The sequence below is a fragment of the Euprymna scolopes genome, chromosome 1 (assembly GCF_053919585.1).
Source record: "Euprymna scolopes isolate OS-2025 chromosome 1, ASM5391958v1, whole genome shotgun sequence".
In the NCBI taxonomy this organism is placed as follows: domain Eukaryota; kingdom Metazoa; phylum Mollusca; class Cephalopoda; order Sepiida; family Sepiolidae; genus Euprymna; species Euprymna scolopes.
This window is the reverse complement of record NC_136482.1, coordinates 19080259-19095911: the sequence shown is the minus strand read 5'-3', so window position 1 is coordinate 19095911 and position 15653 is coordinate 19080259. Positions and strand designations below refer to the sequence as shown.

At 31.4% G+C, this 15653-nt stretch overlaps 1 pseudogene; it reads right to left on the bottom strand.

Annotated features, from left to right (window-relative positions):
• Positions 1-15187: 15187 nt before the first annotated feature.
• Positions 15188-15306, bottom strand: LOC145283863 (5S ribosomal RNA; annotated as a pseudogene).
• Between the last annotated feature and the right edge of the window lie 347 nt (positions 15307-15653).

Here is a 15653-nt window from a genome sequence, read left to right as displayed (position 1 = left end):
TTCCACCATTACGACTATCACAGTGTTCACTCATTAACCTTTATCCTCAAGTAGCTTCTAGGACTTTATATGCAATGACTTCCCTATAAGAAAATATCGATTAGTAATTTATGAGCCTTTATATAAGAAACCTATGTTTTTTTTCTCAGTATTATTAAGTAATACGCTGTGTCTTGGTTAACGATAGACCAAATATTTTATTGAACAAAATATTTCATTGAACCTTTTTGTTAATATTTGCTACTTTCGAAGTCGTTATGCATAAACACGTGACGAAATTGGTCCGTTTTCTGTCAAGTGTACAACGTAACCGAGGAAACATCTCTTTATCTATTTTATCCTTTTTGTGATTATATTTTTCTATTTCCCTCTTTTGCCAATGATATCATTTAAAACTCTTTTTGGAATGATATGCATTTTTTAACGTTGGGAACTCAAGCATTAATTTCTTTCCTTTTAGCTTTAATCGGACTTAAAACAAATGTAGAAAAAGATTTTGCTATTTCCTTAGTCTCTTTCGCGCACATGAATAACGGATACATTTTCAGCGAGTTTTTCTTTTCAAAGAAAATTATAGCATTATGCAATTATTATGAATATTTTATGTGAAGAAACCTTTTTTTTACTAGTAATCGCGTAAAACAAAAACCCGGGGAAGCTTACGAATGCTTAATTTGCATCAATGAAATGCTATTGAATGATAATATTTAGAAACTATTAATGATGAATGCTAATTATATGATATTCTAAATGGGTTCCAGTTGAATGTTAATTGCATGTATAAACTATGAATAGTGAATGTTAATTCTATGATCTTTTGAATGGATTAATAATGGATGTAAATTGAATGACATGTAGACATTACGAATGCTGATTTCTTATGACATATGATATTTTGATTGCTTTAATGTTGAATATTAATTGATAATATGTAAAAATTATTAATTATGAATTCTAATTTGATGATATTTTGGATGGATTAAGACTAGACTTTAATTGAGTGATTTTATGTAGAAACGATTTAAATTGAATGACAATATCAAGAAACTATGAATGGTGAATACTAATATGTAGATATTGTAAATATGATAGTAAAAGCAATGGTATATACAAAACGGTGAATGATAACTGAATAATAAAAATAATAAATAGGAACGATAACACGACGAAAGTATTTATGAAGAAAAATGTATTTCTATACGTGGAGTTTGAATTAACCTTCTACAAAAATAGTCAGGTTGGTTGGTTGTTTTTGTTTTACGACATATCAACCTTTTTAAAGTTATTTAATGCCGAATCCAGTGATTTTGAAGAAAGATTTTTTAATAGAGTAAATTTGTTGTTTTTAAGTTGGTTTCTATTTAACCCATAGTTGGGACCCTAATAGGTACTACCAGTCCGGGTCAGAATGGACCTGGGAGCAATGGCAATTAAAGGGTGGCTCCTACTCCCCAACGCTCGCAAGCTGGGGCCTCACCATCGGATATAGTTTAACGTCATATCTAGGACCAAAAATAGTCAGGGAATTTGCTGGTTATCTAAAAGTATAGTTTTATGTAAAATTGGGTAACAGTGGTTAAGTGGTTGAAAACACGAAATAACAACCCGGGTGTGCCAAATTTGGATCTAGTTCGTTTAACAGAACAACTATCACTTGGAATATTAGAAACATACGTGTAGTCTTTCCTGTAAATATTTGCTAACTTTCTAGAATGGGTTCCTACTAGAAAGATATCGGGGAAAGCACTGTCAATAACAACATAATAGTTCCCAAACTGCCAGCTAGGCCTCAGCGTTTGTTACATCGACGAAATGCTGCATCCCTTTGCCGGTTTTACAAGTATTTTGATGGTAGATGCTCCGAGGAACTCCAGGTACATACCCCGACAAACCCACCCCTACACAGTAGAGATCCCCAGATGCCAGAAAGCTTTTTACTCTAATAGTTTCTTCCTCAGAACTGCTTCGTCAACTATACTGACATGCAGACATTCAAGTGTAATGTAAACAACTCCCTACATATTATTCCTGCAATTTTTGTCTCAGATAGTTGCTTCCTACATCAAAGTGGTACTGTGCCTTGTTTGGAGTAAACTGCAATAAAACAAATAGAATCATCTGATTCATCTGATCTGATTAATGAAAGTATGAATGCGAAATAAAGAAGACAATGCACATTTTTAAGTGCATTTCTTATGAGGATATCACTCCTTTAAACTTTCAACTGTATTCTATTCAATAATTTAATAATATTTCATAATAATAATTGAATCACGTAAAACTCGAATTCATAGATTTTTGCAATATTTCATCTTCCGATTATATTAGGAGCAAAACAGGAGGAAAGTCAGTAAAATAATATGGTGTTATAAACGTAGTGAAAACCTACGTAGTAGTTATTCTTATTGTATGGTAATAAAATGACAAACCATGGTTATTTACAGTTTTATTATAAAAAGAAAAAAATATTTCGAAAACAGAATGGATGGGCGTTCAATAGCTAAATATATCCTGAGAAGGAATACTGTTGCCACACCTGGAAAAGAACTGCTCAAATCGCTCAAGTCTTCGAAATCTAGTGGGCGAGGGTCTTTGTGCTTCCCTACTTCATCTTTTTCACAGAAAAGACGGGTGTCTATTTCTGCTCTATCGTTTTTTTTTCATTTATTGTGTTCAACTGAGTTTCAATCAATAGAGTTCCATTGCAAAACATTCGTAACCAAAGTATTTTTCATAAAAGTGTCCATTTGTAGAACAATGTCTCATAACTGTTTTCAGCTGACTATAAAATGATCGTTTTCAGATCTAATGTTTTTAAGCCGTCCTAATAAATAATCAACTACTATAATATTGACACAATGCCTTTTCCATTTATGATTTCATAAACTGATGATTTCAATTTAACGTTGCTTTAAAGAGCTTCTATTGTATCTGACTTTCCCGACCTTGATTCTCGTTTTTCTAAACAAGGTATCTGAACGACTAGCACCTTTTTGGATCCTTATATACTGATATGCTATCCATTTTTTATTTACAAAACTCACTGAAGATTGTCTGATCAAGAAGCACCATTGCATATTCTCGTAAGAATATTGCTAGATGCTAAACAACTAGCTAAACTGTTGATACGCATTAGTAGCTGTCGTTTGTAGTGATAATCATGGCAGAGTAGTTTGTGTTGACATCGTTGTATGTGAAGTTCGTTTATCGCTCTTTCTCCTTTTGTAACTGCCGTTGACACAATCCTTATGGTGTTCTAATTGTAGCAAAACATAACTATTACAAACGTATATTGTTCTAGGGTCGAATTTGCTGTTTATGAACTAGGATAAATAATAGAAAGGATGTCGCAGTTATGTAACGGGATAAGAAGAATTAAATATGTTGATACTGCTGTCCAAAATAGAGAATTATGGAGTTAATTGTCCACACGCTGCAGGTAGCTTGATCTTAGTAGTATGGATGACAGGGCACCGTATCGTCACACTTAGTGTATTTATTTGCTTCCCCACTAAAGCAAATTAGGCACAAGGCCATTTTTAATGTTCGGTAAAAAAACAGCTCCCCTAAAAGCAGGCAAAAAGGGGGCACTCTGTTTACCAAAAATAATAATTGTCCCAGTATAGAGGGTTTCCCCTCCATTGACTGGTACAAATTATCTCAAGTGCAGTATCTGCAGAACAGATGCTGCACTTTGATTCCGGCCCGAAGGCCAAGAACAACAGAAAAAAGGCAAGCCTCTTTTCTATGTATTTCAACAAAAAAAAAAAGAAAAAGAAGAAAAATGGTATGTATATATAGAGATGTTGTAGTGAAAGGTTTAACTGTAAACACAAAGATGCAATGCGTGGTGAGAGTTTCCTTTTTCCTCCGAAATTAATTTTTTGGTTAGGAGAGGGATGTAGGCTTATCCGGATATCAGTGCTGGGGGTTCTGAAGAGTACACAGCTTTGGAGTCCGAACTTACTGTTGATTTTATATGCCTGACATTACTAGTTGTGCGGTGATAATAGCTTGAAGTTAAGTTTAAAATGAAAAAGTAAAGTGTCATTGTGAAATTGTGCTTTAAACAGACATTCATTTTAAATGCGCCCATGTCATATCAACGAATCTACTGTTGATCTTATATGTTGGGCCTTTCGGCTTGTGTGATAATAAAACTAATAAATGCACTTGTGATGTTAGGCTGTGGAAGATGTGAACTTTGGTCAAAATCGTTTGTTCTTTCTTTCATCGGATTATCTCGATTATCGATACTTATCGAAGACATTCCGACACAAAACACATCTAAGAACACTGCCAAACACATAAAGTTATTTTCATATAATAGTAGAAATAGAGATAAAGATCGAGCTGAATTATAATAAGAGTCAGAAAACTATAACAAACACTGGACTCATTTTTAAAAGCGTCAACATAGTATATTGTAGAGACACTGCGGGTTGATATGACTATATAACAGCACACCGTCAATACCTGCAACAGAAAGATGACACTGTCATTTTACGAATGCAGAAGTGCAGTCATACCAATGCAATTTGCAATTCCCTCTGACCCATTTGGGCGAAATAAAAGATAAAAGGCAGCATTTTGGAACTTCCTCGTATTTCAATTGTACTTATATTGTAACATAGTTATCAAATAACGACACACATTTTAAGTTCTGCCGTGCGCGTGACGTCACGAAATGGAATACATATATAGATATAGTGATCGGAAAAAAGGAGAAAGGAAGAAAATAAAAAGGAAAAGACGCGTGGCGATTGGAAAGTTACTCTCGTCAAGCAGACGAATCACTTCCTCTTCGAAAGCGTACCGGCTGACCTGGGAGCTGTTAATAGCACAGTATATTGAAAGTCAGGTGTGTCTGGTGCCGTCTCTTGAGAGCCGGTCGATGTGGCGGTCAGTTAACGCGAACAACAAGGTTATAAAAGTGTGAATGATGATAGATATGAAACAAAAAACTGTCGATTAGAATAAAATATGGATGCTCCAAATCCTTACTACCGCTTTGTACAACTCCGGACGCTGCTAAAAATAAGGACTATTATTTTAAAATTTATATCTCATGGTTTTGTTCTAGCTGGGGATAGGGCATCCTATCTGCTATCAGACATTCACCCGCTATCTCATACAATTTGAGGCCCGGATAATATGAACGCCAATTTGCACGATGATGGATTGTAACGAATTAATAAAAATATGATGCATATATATATATATATATATATATATATATCATCATATATATATATATATATATATATATATATATATATCATCACTCACGTGTTTGTAATGTCGTAGTTCTCTTTAACTGATCGCCACGTCAGCTAACTCTCAATACACGATACCAGACATATCAGGCTCTCAATACGTATGTTTCCATTCCGCAGACGGTGGCAAGATGTGAGGCAAGGTCGAGAAAATGGAATTTGCAAAGCCCTGCCCGAGCGGAAGAGCACTCTATCTTGCGAAACCATACCATCGACATTCCAGAGTAAGGGAGCCTCATGTGATTATCAATAAACAAGCACTTTCTGGAAAGGTTGAGAAGGTAAAGCCTGGGAGGGTTAACATTCCTAGAACTACACCGGATTATGCATCTATAACAGCAAAAAAAAAAAATGATCTGAACAATGATCTAGACGTTGGAGGGTTCGAGACCTGGGGAAAACCTAGGAATGAAGCGGATATATTTTTTTTTACAAGGAAGTCACCACTTATCACGGCCTGGAGGCCACTCGGGGATAAAAGTTATTGCGTGTACAGTAATCAATGGGATAATATCGTAGTAATCGCTAGTAATGGAGATTTGATAAAGTGTCTTACTTAAGAGGGCGGTTCATCAGGAACTTGTTCATGTTGGACTTGAAGAAATCCAAGTTGTAGTCAGGTTGGAAACAGGCAAATGGAAGAGAATTCCACAGGTGTGCACTTCTAAGAAAGAAACTTTGTTCATGGAATCTACGTTTTGATTTAGGCACAGATAAAGTGTGGCGAAAATTAATGCCAGTGTTTCAGCTAGACGGGTGTTTTTCTTTAAAGATTGGCGAGGGGGGACCGGAGATTGGAGATCAGCTCGCCACGTCCCTTCTGTAGGAGAGAGGTTGCAGGGAAATTATAAATAGCTTGTGTAATTTGCGTCTTTTCTCGTTATTTCGCCTTATTATTCAATATAAAATGTTAAACATAAATATTCTACCTGTGTTTCGCGTTTGTTATATTTATTAGTAAGATGTTGCACCGCTTCCGCCATGTAACCAAATGTTTCATATTATTTTGAATCTTTAGTCTACTATTTTCATCTTGAGTGTTACCTTCATAATGTTTCGGTGGATGTAACCTCCGAACTTCTTCAGGTGTACCTTTCGAACTCGGAAATCATAACAGAATTTTAAGCAGTACCCTTTATTTAATCTACGGAGAGAGCATGCTATCGTTCCGCCATGACTGGGAAAAGACCCTAAAAAAAATTCGCAATTGTATTTTTATTTTCAGCCGCAATGAGGATTTGAACATTCAACCTCGTGAAGAGTGTAACTTACAATGAACTTTACAAAGTATTTTATCTACGACGAATAAAACGTAAGATGAGAACAGTAATCGAAACAATCAAAATAACATCAATTATTATTCCTTATCTCAAAAATTTAAAAGTAATCATGGTTGTTTCGCCCGTACTTATAAGCAGACCCACGTATCTTCCATCGTATCATACGGATTTCTTTGATAGAGAGGTACTATTAGTAAAAGTTAGAAAATTATATTTCTAGATGCAAGTAATTGCTGCATTAAATCGTGCAAGCCCTTTGAAATTTTGATACTATCCATCCCCTCCCCGTAAAAATATGAAAAACAAAACGAACTTTAAAAAATGTATAAAAAACGCAAAGAGAATGTGAAGCCATACAGAGAATATGAAACCTTAAAACGAATAGAAAATTGGAAAGAAAAAGAAAATAGGCACAAAGAGAGGAAACACAACTCGCCCTCAAAATCTGCATTTTCTCTACATCCGGCGTGTTTTCTTACAATTCGCAATGACTTCCGGTTCGATCACATGACCCTTCCCCCCTTCCGTTAACTCTTTATCATTCTAGCAACTTCTTAAGTATTGGTAAAGTTAGCGATGAGCGACTCGTTCTCGACCGTGTCTCGTTCTTGCAACTGACTCCACCCCCAGCCCACAAACCTCCTGGGATTGGGCCTCCTGTCACAGGAAACAGGTACGCAAAGATTCTCTCTTATTTTTCTCCTTTGAAGATGTCAGGCGGTCGCCGACGACAAAAACATTGGTCCTTGGCTTTCTTTTCTCTCCTTCAAAACTACTTCGTGACTTTTCCTGCTGGTCTGAAAAATAAAAAAAATAAAGTTGATTACAGAAACATTGGAAAACGAAAGAAAAAACTCTCTGAAGTATTCAAATCGTATGTGGATCGATCATCATTATTTTTGTACGCGGAGTGTAATTTTATGCCACCCTCATCTCGATCGCTTTTCAGCTTTTTTTAAAATAATTTTTTCTTAAAATTAGTTAAAATTCATGACATTTACCTGAACACTTTTTGCTGTGGAATCAGCTTCTCATTCGTAGGTGATTCTGTCAAAGAAAAAGCAAAGAAATGGGCAAAACTATTATAGATAAAAGGTAAAGAAGGGGGTCATGTCAAATCGCCGTGAAAGAATGAAAAATATTTTCAAAGAAAAGAATCTTAGAGAGGAGTAATATTTAGTTTTTATAAGAGATATTTATCCCGTGATCACGATCGAAAAAAGCGACGCTCAAATTTTTTTGGATAGTTTCATTTTAATCTTAAAAATAACATTACACAGTATTTTAACAACTCAAAAACACGGTTCAGATGTTCTATTTATCTTATCAAGCAGTAAAGCTGCGTAATAGATACTAACAAAGCATATAGTAGCGCTTTATTTGATTAGACAATATTTATGATCTATCATATAAAACCTTTCTTATATAATTTTTATAAATTTTCAAATTCATGCCAACCAGTCATGCATTTTTAATGATGTTTATCCTCTGATGAAAACAAAACAAAACATTTCTGTTAAAATCCGTGAATTAAGGAATTTTCATCATTATAATTTCTTGTCTGAATTTAATGGATCCAAAATTTGTTTATTCAATTTAATTCTTCATCATTTTGTACTATTTATTTAATTCATCTATTTAGCATACTGGGTTCTTTTTATTATCTTTATATATTCAAATTTTAGTATATTTATATTATCTTTGTAATGCTATGTACATATATATATATATATATATATATATATATGCGTGTGTGTGTGTGTGTTCTGTTAATTTAGGAATATTCTACCAAAATGTTCAATTTAATAATTAGTAAAGTCATTGATTCTAATTAATGTATGGATACTTATGAAAATAATTATAAACTATTACACATGTTCATATATACGAAACTAAACTACTAAACTTAAAAAAAAACAGTTTTACATTTACGGTTATATTAAGTTATTTAATAATTTGAATTTAAAACTATACATACTTAAGTTCACTTAAATGTTATAATAAATTTATTACTATTTCAATTTTTATTTTAAGTATTAGTTAATTCTAAACCTATAATTTCGTTTCGTTGAGATTTATAATTTCACTAAATACTTAATTGTTTACCTTAAGCGTAAAAAGTTCAAATTAATTTAATTCAAAGTATTATTGGGTTACCGCCCTAAAAGAAACCCATCGATTAATTAACCCATTTTTTAAAACATTCATTCTTTTATCATAAATACACCATTTCCATCCATACCCCATTAATAATAATGTTTATACAGTTCTAATGTCTTTTACTTATTATTCTATGATTAATTCAGTGTATATTATGAATTAATTAACTAATACGTTCAAAATAAAATGTTAGTATTAAAACTATTTCAATCGATAGTAATAAGTCATTAAGTTATAATTCATTTCTGCTTAATATCAAACTATAAATTAATTAGTTCTTACATTTACCTTTCGTTTTATTTATTTATATCATTTTACCAATACTATTATTATTATTATAATAAACAATTTTGAAATTTCACATTTAAAATACATTTATTAATTCAATATTCGACAATCTAGTATTAATAAACATTTTTCAAACTAGTTACTTAGTTAAGTATAATTTTGGTTAGATCCTAATTCCCTATTAATTAGGTTTCAGAGTTTCCTAATCCAATAATAATATATTCTTTTAGTTTGTATAAGATAAATGTATATTCAAGTTAAATCTTATTCTAATTTTACTTTAAGTCAATTAAGAATTATAAATGTTATTTAGACATAATATTACAGATTACGCGTTTACTTCCGATTCACTTTTACGTTAGCGCATCTCACCCTATGCATTCCTTTTTTTCATCTTAAATTTAACTTTTAATTCCGAAACTAATTTCTAGAAGTTTATTAATGAATGTGTACACACACACACACACACACACACACACACACACACACACACACACACACACACACACACACACACACACACACACACACACATATATATATATAGTTTATCTTAATTGATGTTTAATAGATATACCTTATTATAAATAAAATATTGTTTTTACATCCATTCTAACAATTAACACATATATTTGAGTCCATAAATCAATCGAATAACGTATACAGTTTATTTTTAGATTAATATTTGGAATTTGATTACTATAAATGCATTTGTAATATAGCGATTATTACAAATGTATCATTCCTATCCATGAACAAACTTACTTGGCAAACTAAACTTTAACATGTCTAAACATTACGATCAATCTAGGAGTTATAATATTACGATCAAACTACTATACTCTATTCTAATTTAAAATTTAATTTTTCCTTCACGTCAGATTATATAATATAGTTATATGTTCTTCTTAATGACTCTAAAATTAAATAATATATTATGCGGGATATATAATCATACTTACGTTCATGGTTCATTATAAATATTAATTTAGATATATCTTGCCATCATATTTGCTATCATTATCTAAATTTCATTTGGCCTATTTTATTAGTTTATAAAGTTTTTACCATTGTTATTCTGTTTATCTTCATTATATTTTATTATAAAGTATTTATCTTCATAGAGAAAATACTTAAGTTATCATGTTAGGATAGTTTCATATATTTTCTTCTAATCTATTTTCCAAAGCATGTTATATTTAAGCCGATTGGTTACTTATTACATCTAATTAAACCAATTATAAATTACTATAGAATTTAATACTATGTACTATATCTTATCATGATATTTGGAAATCAGACAGTGCAATACAACATCAAAAATTCATACCCTTTTCTTTTATTTTATATTTAATTTATTATTAAAATTATTGTTATACTTGATTTAGAATTTATTTGTTTACCTAAACATTATTATTACTTTATTTTTCATTTTATTCTTAACCCTATTTAATTATACATTAATATCTATAAATTAAAATTAAATTCTCATACTATGTACGTTAATTCAATTTTAATTTAATGTATTTTCTAATCAGGTTTTAACCGAGATAATGTATAATTTGATCTATGTAAACAGTTCTGAATTACTTCGTGGCATTTGTAAAGAAGGGTTAATTTGGATATTATTATATGATACAATTCAAGATCGCAAAAGTTACACCAGCCATACTTGTTTGGTGACTATTTGGTTACTATTACTATTTAATATCGACCAGTTCACATTGTATTCAATTTTGTTTTTCATTAATTTCCTAATCCAATTTGCTAATAATGTTGTTTTCTTTTTATTGTTAGCATATGGTATTTTGAAGGATGCTGTATGATTATTAAATCTTTCTTTAAATCTACATCTGTGATCCAATACATGTTCTAGTTATGTTATTATCTATTACGTCACATTTATATACTATACTGGAAATGAGACATTCACCTTCTAACGGACATTCGTCAATATTGGTGCAGTTGCAAAATGAATTCCCTCCAACGTTTAGATTATTTAATAATCCTCCTTCATTTGTCTCTTTTTCTATTTTTGCATTGTTAGTACTTATAATAGTTTTTACTAAATTAGTCGTAGTCGTAAAAGATAATTTAACATTACCACGGTTTATAATTTTACTTAGATGAGTTCCGGTAAGGCCATTTTTATCAATAATTTGAAAAAAATATTTCGGGCAATTAAATTTATGAATATATATATATATATATATATATATATATATATATATATATATATATATATATATATATATACATATATCTATATATTAATACGCTTGTAACTATCTATCTATCTATGTGTGTCACACTTTCCGGCAAATTTGATTGGTTGAGAAGATTTCATTCTGGAATAGCGGATTACACATTAAACGAACGCTCAAGACAGAGATCAAATATTAAAAAAAAAAAAAAATTTTAAATCTGTTTTTTCTCTCTCTGCCTTGAGGGTTCCATGTTAGTTCAACATCTCCTTCATGTCCAGGATGATCTCCAACTGGTTTAGGCAGACCAAACATGTTGCAATCCATGCCATTTTCCACGAATAAGGTATTCAGAAAGTGGAGAGCAACATTTTCAGCAGTTATGTTATCATATCTAAGCAGCAGATCTTCGATCATAAAATGCTTATTCTCATTCCATAAATGCAGAGCATTCAGGGGCTGGTTGAAGACGCACATCATTTTTAATTTTTAATTAACGAAAACTGCGTTTCCTCTCTCTCTCTCTCTCTCTCTCTCTCACACACACTCTGTGTGTCTATCTATCTATCTATCTATCTATCTATATATCTATCTATGTATCTATCTATCTATCGCTCCCTCTCTCTCCCTCTCTCTCTCTCTCTCTCAAACAAATGTAAAGAAAAATAAATAAGCCAAATGTAAAGAAAAATAAATAAGCTAAAAATTAAATAAAACTTTTGAAAATATTTTTAAATAAACATATTTATAAAACATAAATGAAGATGTATTTATTGAGAATATTTGGAGCACTATTATCGTGATTTTGGTATATACATATTTACATAAATTTTACCTACCGTACTCTTCATTTACTATTTAAAAAAATTCGTCGGCCAGGGCAGTAAAGGGTTAATGTAAATGTTTCAAGGTACGAGTATGTGATGGGATAATGTGTATGTGAAAAAAAAAGAAAAGAAAACGTGAAATTTTCACGGGTCCAGCTAGTATATATTAATATATATATATATATATATATATATATATATATATATATATATATATATATATATATATACATACATAATATACACAATGTGTATATAAATATATATAAATATATGCATAATATATATATCATTATATATAGAAATATAGTATGTTTATTTATACAACATTATTAGACAACTATGCGCATAAATGTTTCAACAATGCATATTTCTCAAGACCAAGCCCCAGAATATTATGGTCCTGGATATGACCTTAAACTATATTCGATGGTGAGACCACAGCTGGCGGGCTTTAGGGAGTCTGGAGTCACCCTTTAATTGCCATTGCTCCTAGGTCCACTCCGTCCCGGAGTGGTAGTACCTGTTAGAGTCCCAACTATTGGTTAAATAGAAGCCGACTAAGGACGGTGATATCTCCTGTCAGCGGTCAGTTAAGGAGAAACAAGCGAGATTTTAAAATTACATTATTTTCTTATATTTATTTTAGAAAATGAAGTGTAATATCACAACGAAGAAATTTTTTCTAACTTTTTTTCTCTATAAACAAAACTATGCTCTTTGCTTACCTCTCCACAAGGACAAAAAACCTAACGGTATGTGAAAACATTTCTAAAAATAATCATGTATTTCATTAATATTATTAATTATTATCAGGACGTTGATCTTTTCTTTCAAAAGAGGAAATCCTTAAAGGACGAGGAAATTTTATCAAAATAATATAATAATTAATAACAAAATACATAATTTTATTTAGAAATGTTTTTAAACCGTTTATTTTTTATAAAAAACAAAACAAAAAATCTTTGCTATTTTCTTACCTCCCCAAATAAACAAATTCCTGATGAACCGCCCCCTTAAGTAAGACACTTTATCAAATCTCCATTACTAACGATTACTACGATATTATCCCATTGATTACTGTACACGCACTAACCCTTATCCCTGAGTGGCTTCCGGGCCTTGATAAGTGGTGACTACCATGTAAAAAATAAAAAAAATTAAGCAGATTTCATTTCACACATCTGAACATTTAATAAACAGTTTACGGCGATTCCACTTGGCGTTCTAAATTCTAAAGTCTTATGTCAGGTTTTAATGTAGGGAAAATTCTCTTACCCACAAAATATTTTGTAAAAAAGTTGCATATATATATATATATATATATATATATATATATATATATATATATATATATATATATATATATATGTAATAAACCTTACAAACAAAAGTTAATCTTGACCGCGAGTAAATAGCATATTATAATTAAAAAAAGCAATGCCAAATTTGTTTTACGAAGTTTTATTGTCGCGATACAATAATATAATATGATTTTAGTATATATATATATATATATATATATATATATATATATATATATATATATATATATATATATATATCAATACAAAGTTTGGTCTAAAAAACTTTATCGTCGTGATATAATTATATAACATTTTTTAAAATTATTTAAAAGATAAATGCAATACAAAATACTATTACCGATTAATCCTTATCTCTACATCGAACGGATACCTTAATACTTAGTTCGCTGCATTTTATCATAAGAAAAGTCCTTATAAAAGCTCAGCCAGATTTGGCCCAGTATTTTTTAGAAAATGTGAGCGTACATATTGTATTGTTGTAACTAATCCCTATTAATATCTAATTCTTCATCGGGCTGATACCATAATTATTTTTTCATTGTACCTTACCATAGCAAAGCTGCATACAAAGTTCAACCAGATCGACCCTGTAGTCTTCGAGAAAAAGGGAAACGAACAGATAGACAGACTATGCGAAATATAATGTATCTATCTATCTATCTATCTATCTATGCACACACACAATATATATATATATATATATATATATATATATATATATATATATATATATATACGGTGATCTTGACTTGGGCATCACAAAAGGTCATTTCTTATGCAAAATGGCGGTATTCCTTTTGAACATTCTGGTTTCGTGATGGCGGGTATGCTTCGGAATTGACAAAGTAAATACCTGATTGACTGTCAGCTTTACAACTTAAAACTCTCGCCACGCAACTTTTAATCGTTGCTCTGTCGAATAGACATCGCAGCTGGTCTCCGATCTTTTGAGTTTGATTCAAAGGTTAACGGCTCAACTTTGATGATCGACACAAGATGCGACCCAGGAAACTGACTATGGTTAGACGAAGTACGCGTTTGATTTTACTTTCATAATTATCTCCCTTTGTTTGAATTCCCCGAATCTCACAATATAAAACTACGCGATAAACTTTCAAACTATACTGAATAAAATGTAAAAATGTTTTAATAATTTTATGAAAATATCAAAGTAAAAATGGTTTTCGTTTTGTTTTTACGAAGCATTATACATGAAAGTATTCAGATGTATGTAATTTCTTACCTTGTGATATTTTAAAATTTGTACCTAAATAGCATTTAAGCTGACATATCAAACTTTGATACTGCAAGTTTTTTGTTTTTTTTTTACATGGAAGTCACCACTTATCAAGACCCGAAAGCCACTCGGGGATAAGGGTTATTGCGTGTACAGTAATCAATTGGACAATATCGTAGTAATCGTTAGTAATGGAGATCTGATAAAGTGTCTTACTTAAGGGGGTGGTTTATCAGGAACTTGTTTATGTTGGACTTGAAGACATCCAAGTTGTAGCCAGGTGGTTTTTACCGTAATATTATATTATTGGCACCGTAATATGATCTTCGCTATGGTTAATTAAAAATGTCTACTTAAACTCGGACAACTTGGAATATAAGGAGATTTTTCAATTATAATAGAAGACTGAAAATTATCAAAGGGAACAATTCATATTGTCTTTGCGGTTCCTCCGTTCTGTCTCAATACCCTCCATAAGGGTAACTGTGGGTGTAATTTTGAGGCAAGGGTTACACAAGACCAACCACACCTTTCCTGAATCGACACTCTTTAAGTCCAGTGGCAAGGAGAAGTGCTAGACGACTCCAAACATACAGCAACTGGAATTCCCAAATAGTCACCCATTTTAGTACTGACCAGGCTCAACGTTGCTTAACTTCAGTGATCTGACGGGAACCGGTATGTCGACTAGGATTATGCCGCATATATTTTATTTGTTGAACAATATAAAACGAGTTTTGACTTTGCTTTATTTTATTCGTTTTTGCTCTGTCAATAGATAGATGAAGAAGAGGAAGATAAAAACTGCAGTAGGAATTTAAGTGTAATATGAACAAAGATCTCGCTGCTCAACTCCCCACTTAAGATGGCCCTAAAATATAGCCTCTCATTCACGGTAGCCCCTTATATCTTAGTAGCAATGTGTTTTGTTTTGATGTCACTTTAAGGTAAAAAGGTTTAATTAAGGCATTTAAAAAGCTTTTTTTTACCATATTACAACATCAAGAACATTATCAAAGGGATTTTATAACTAATAAACACTTGATATAAAAA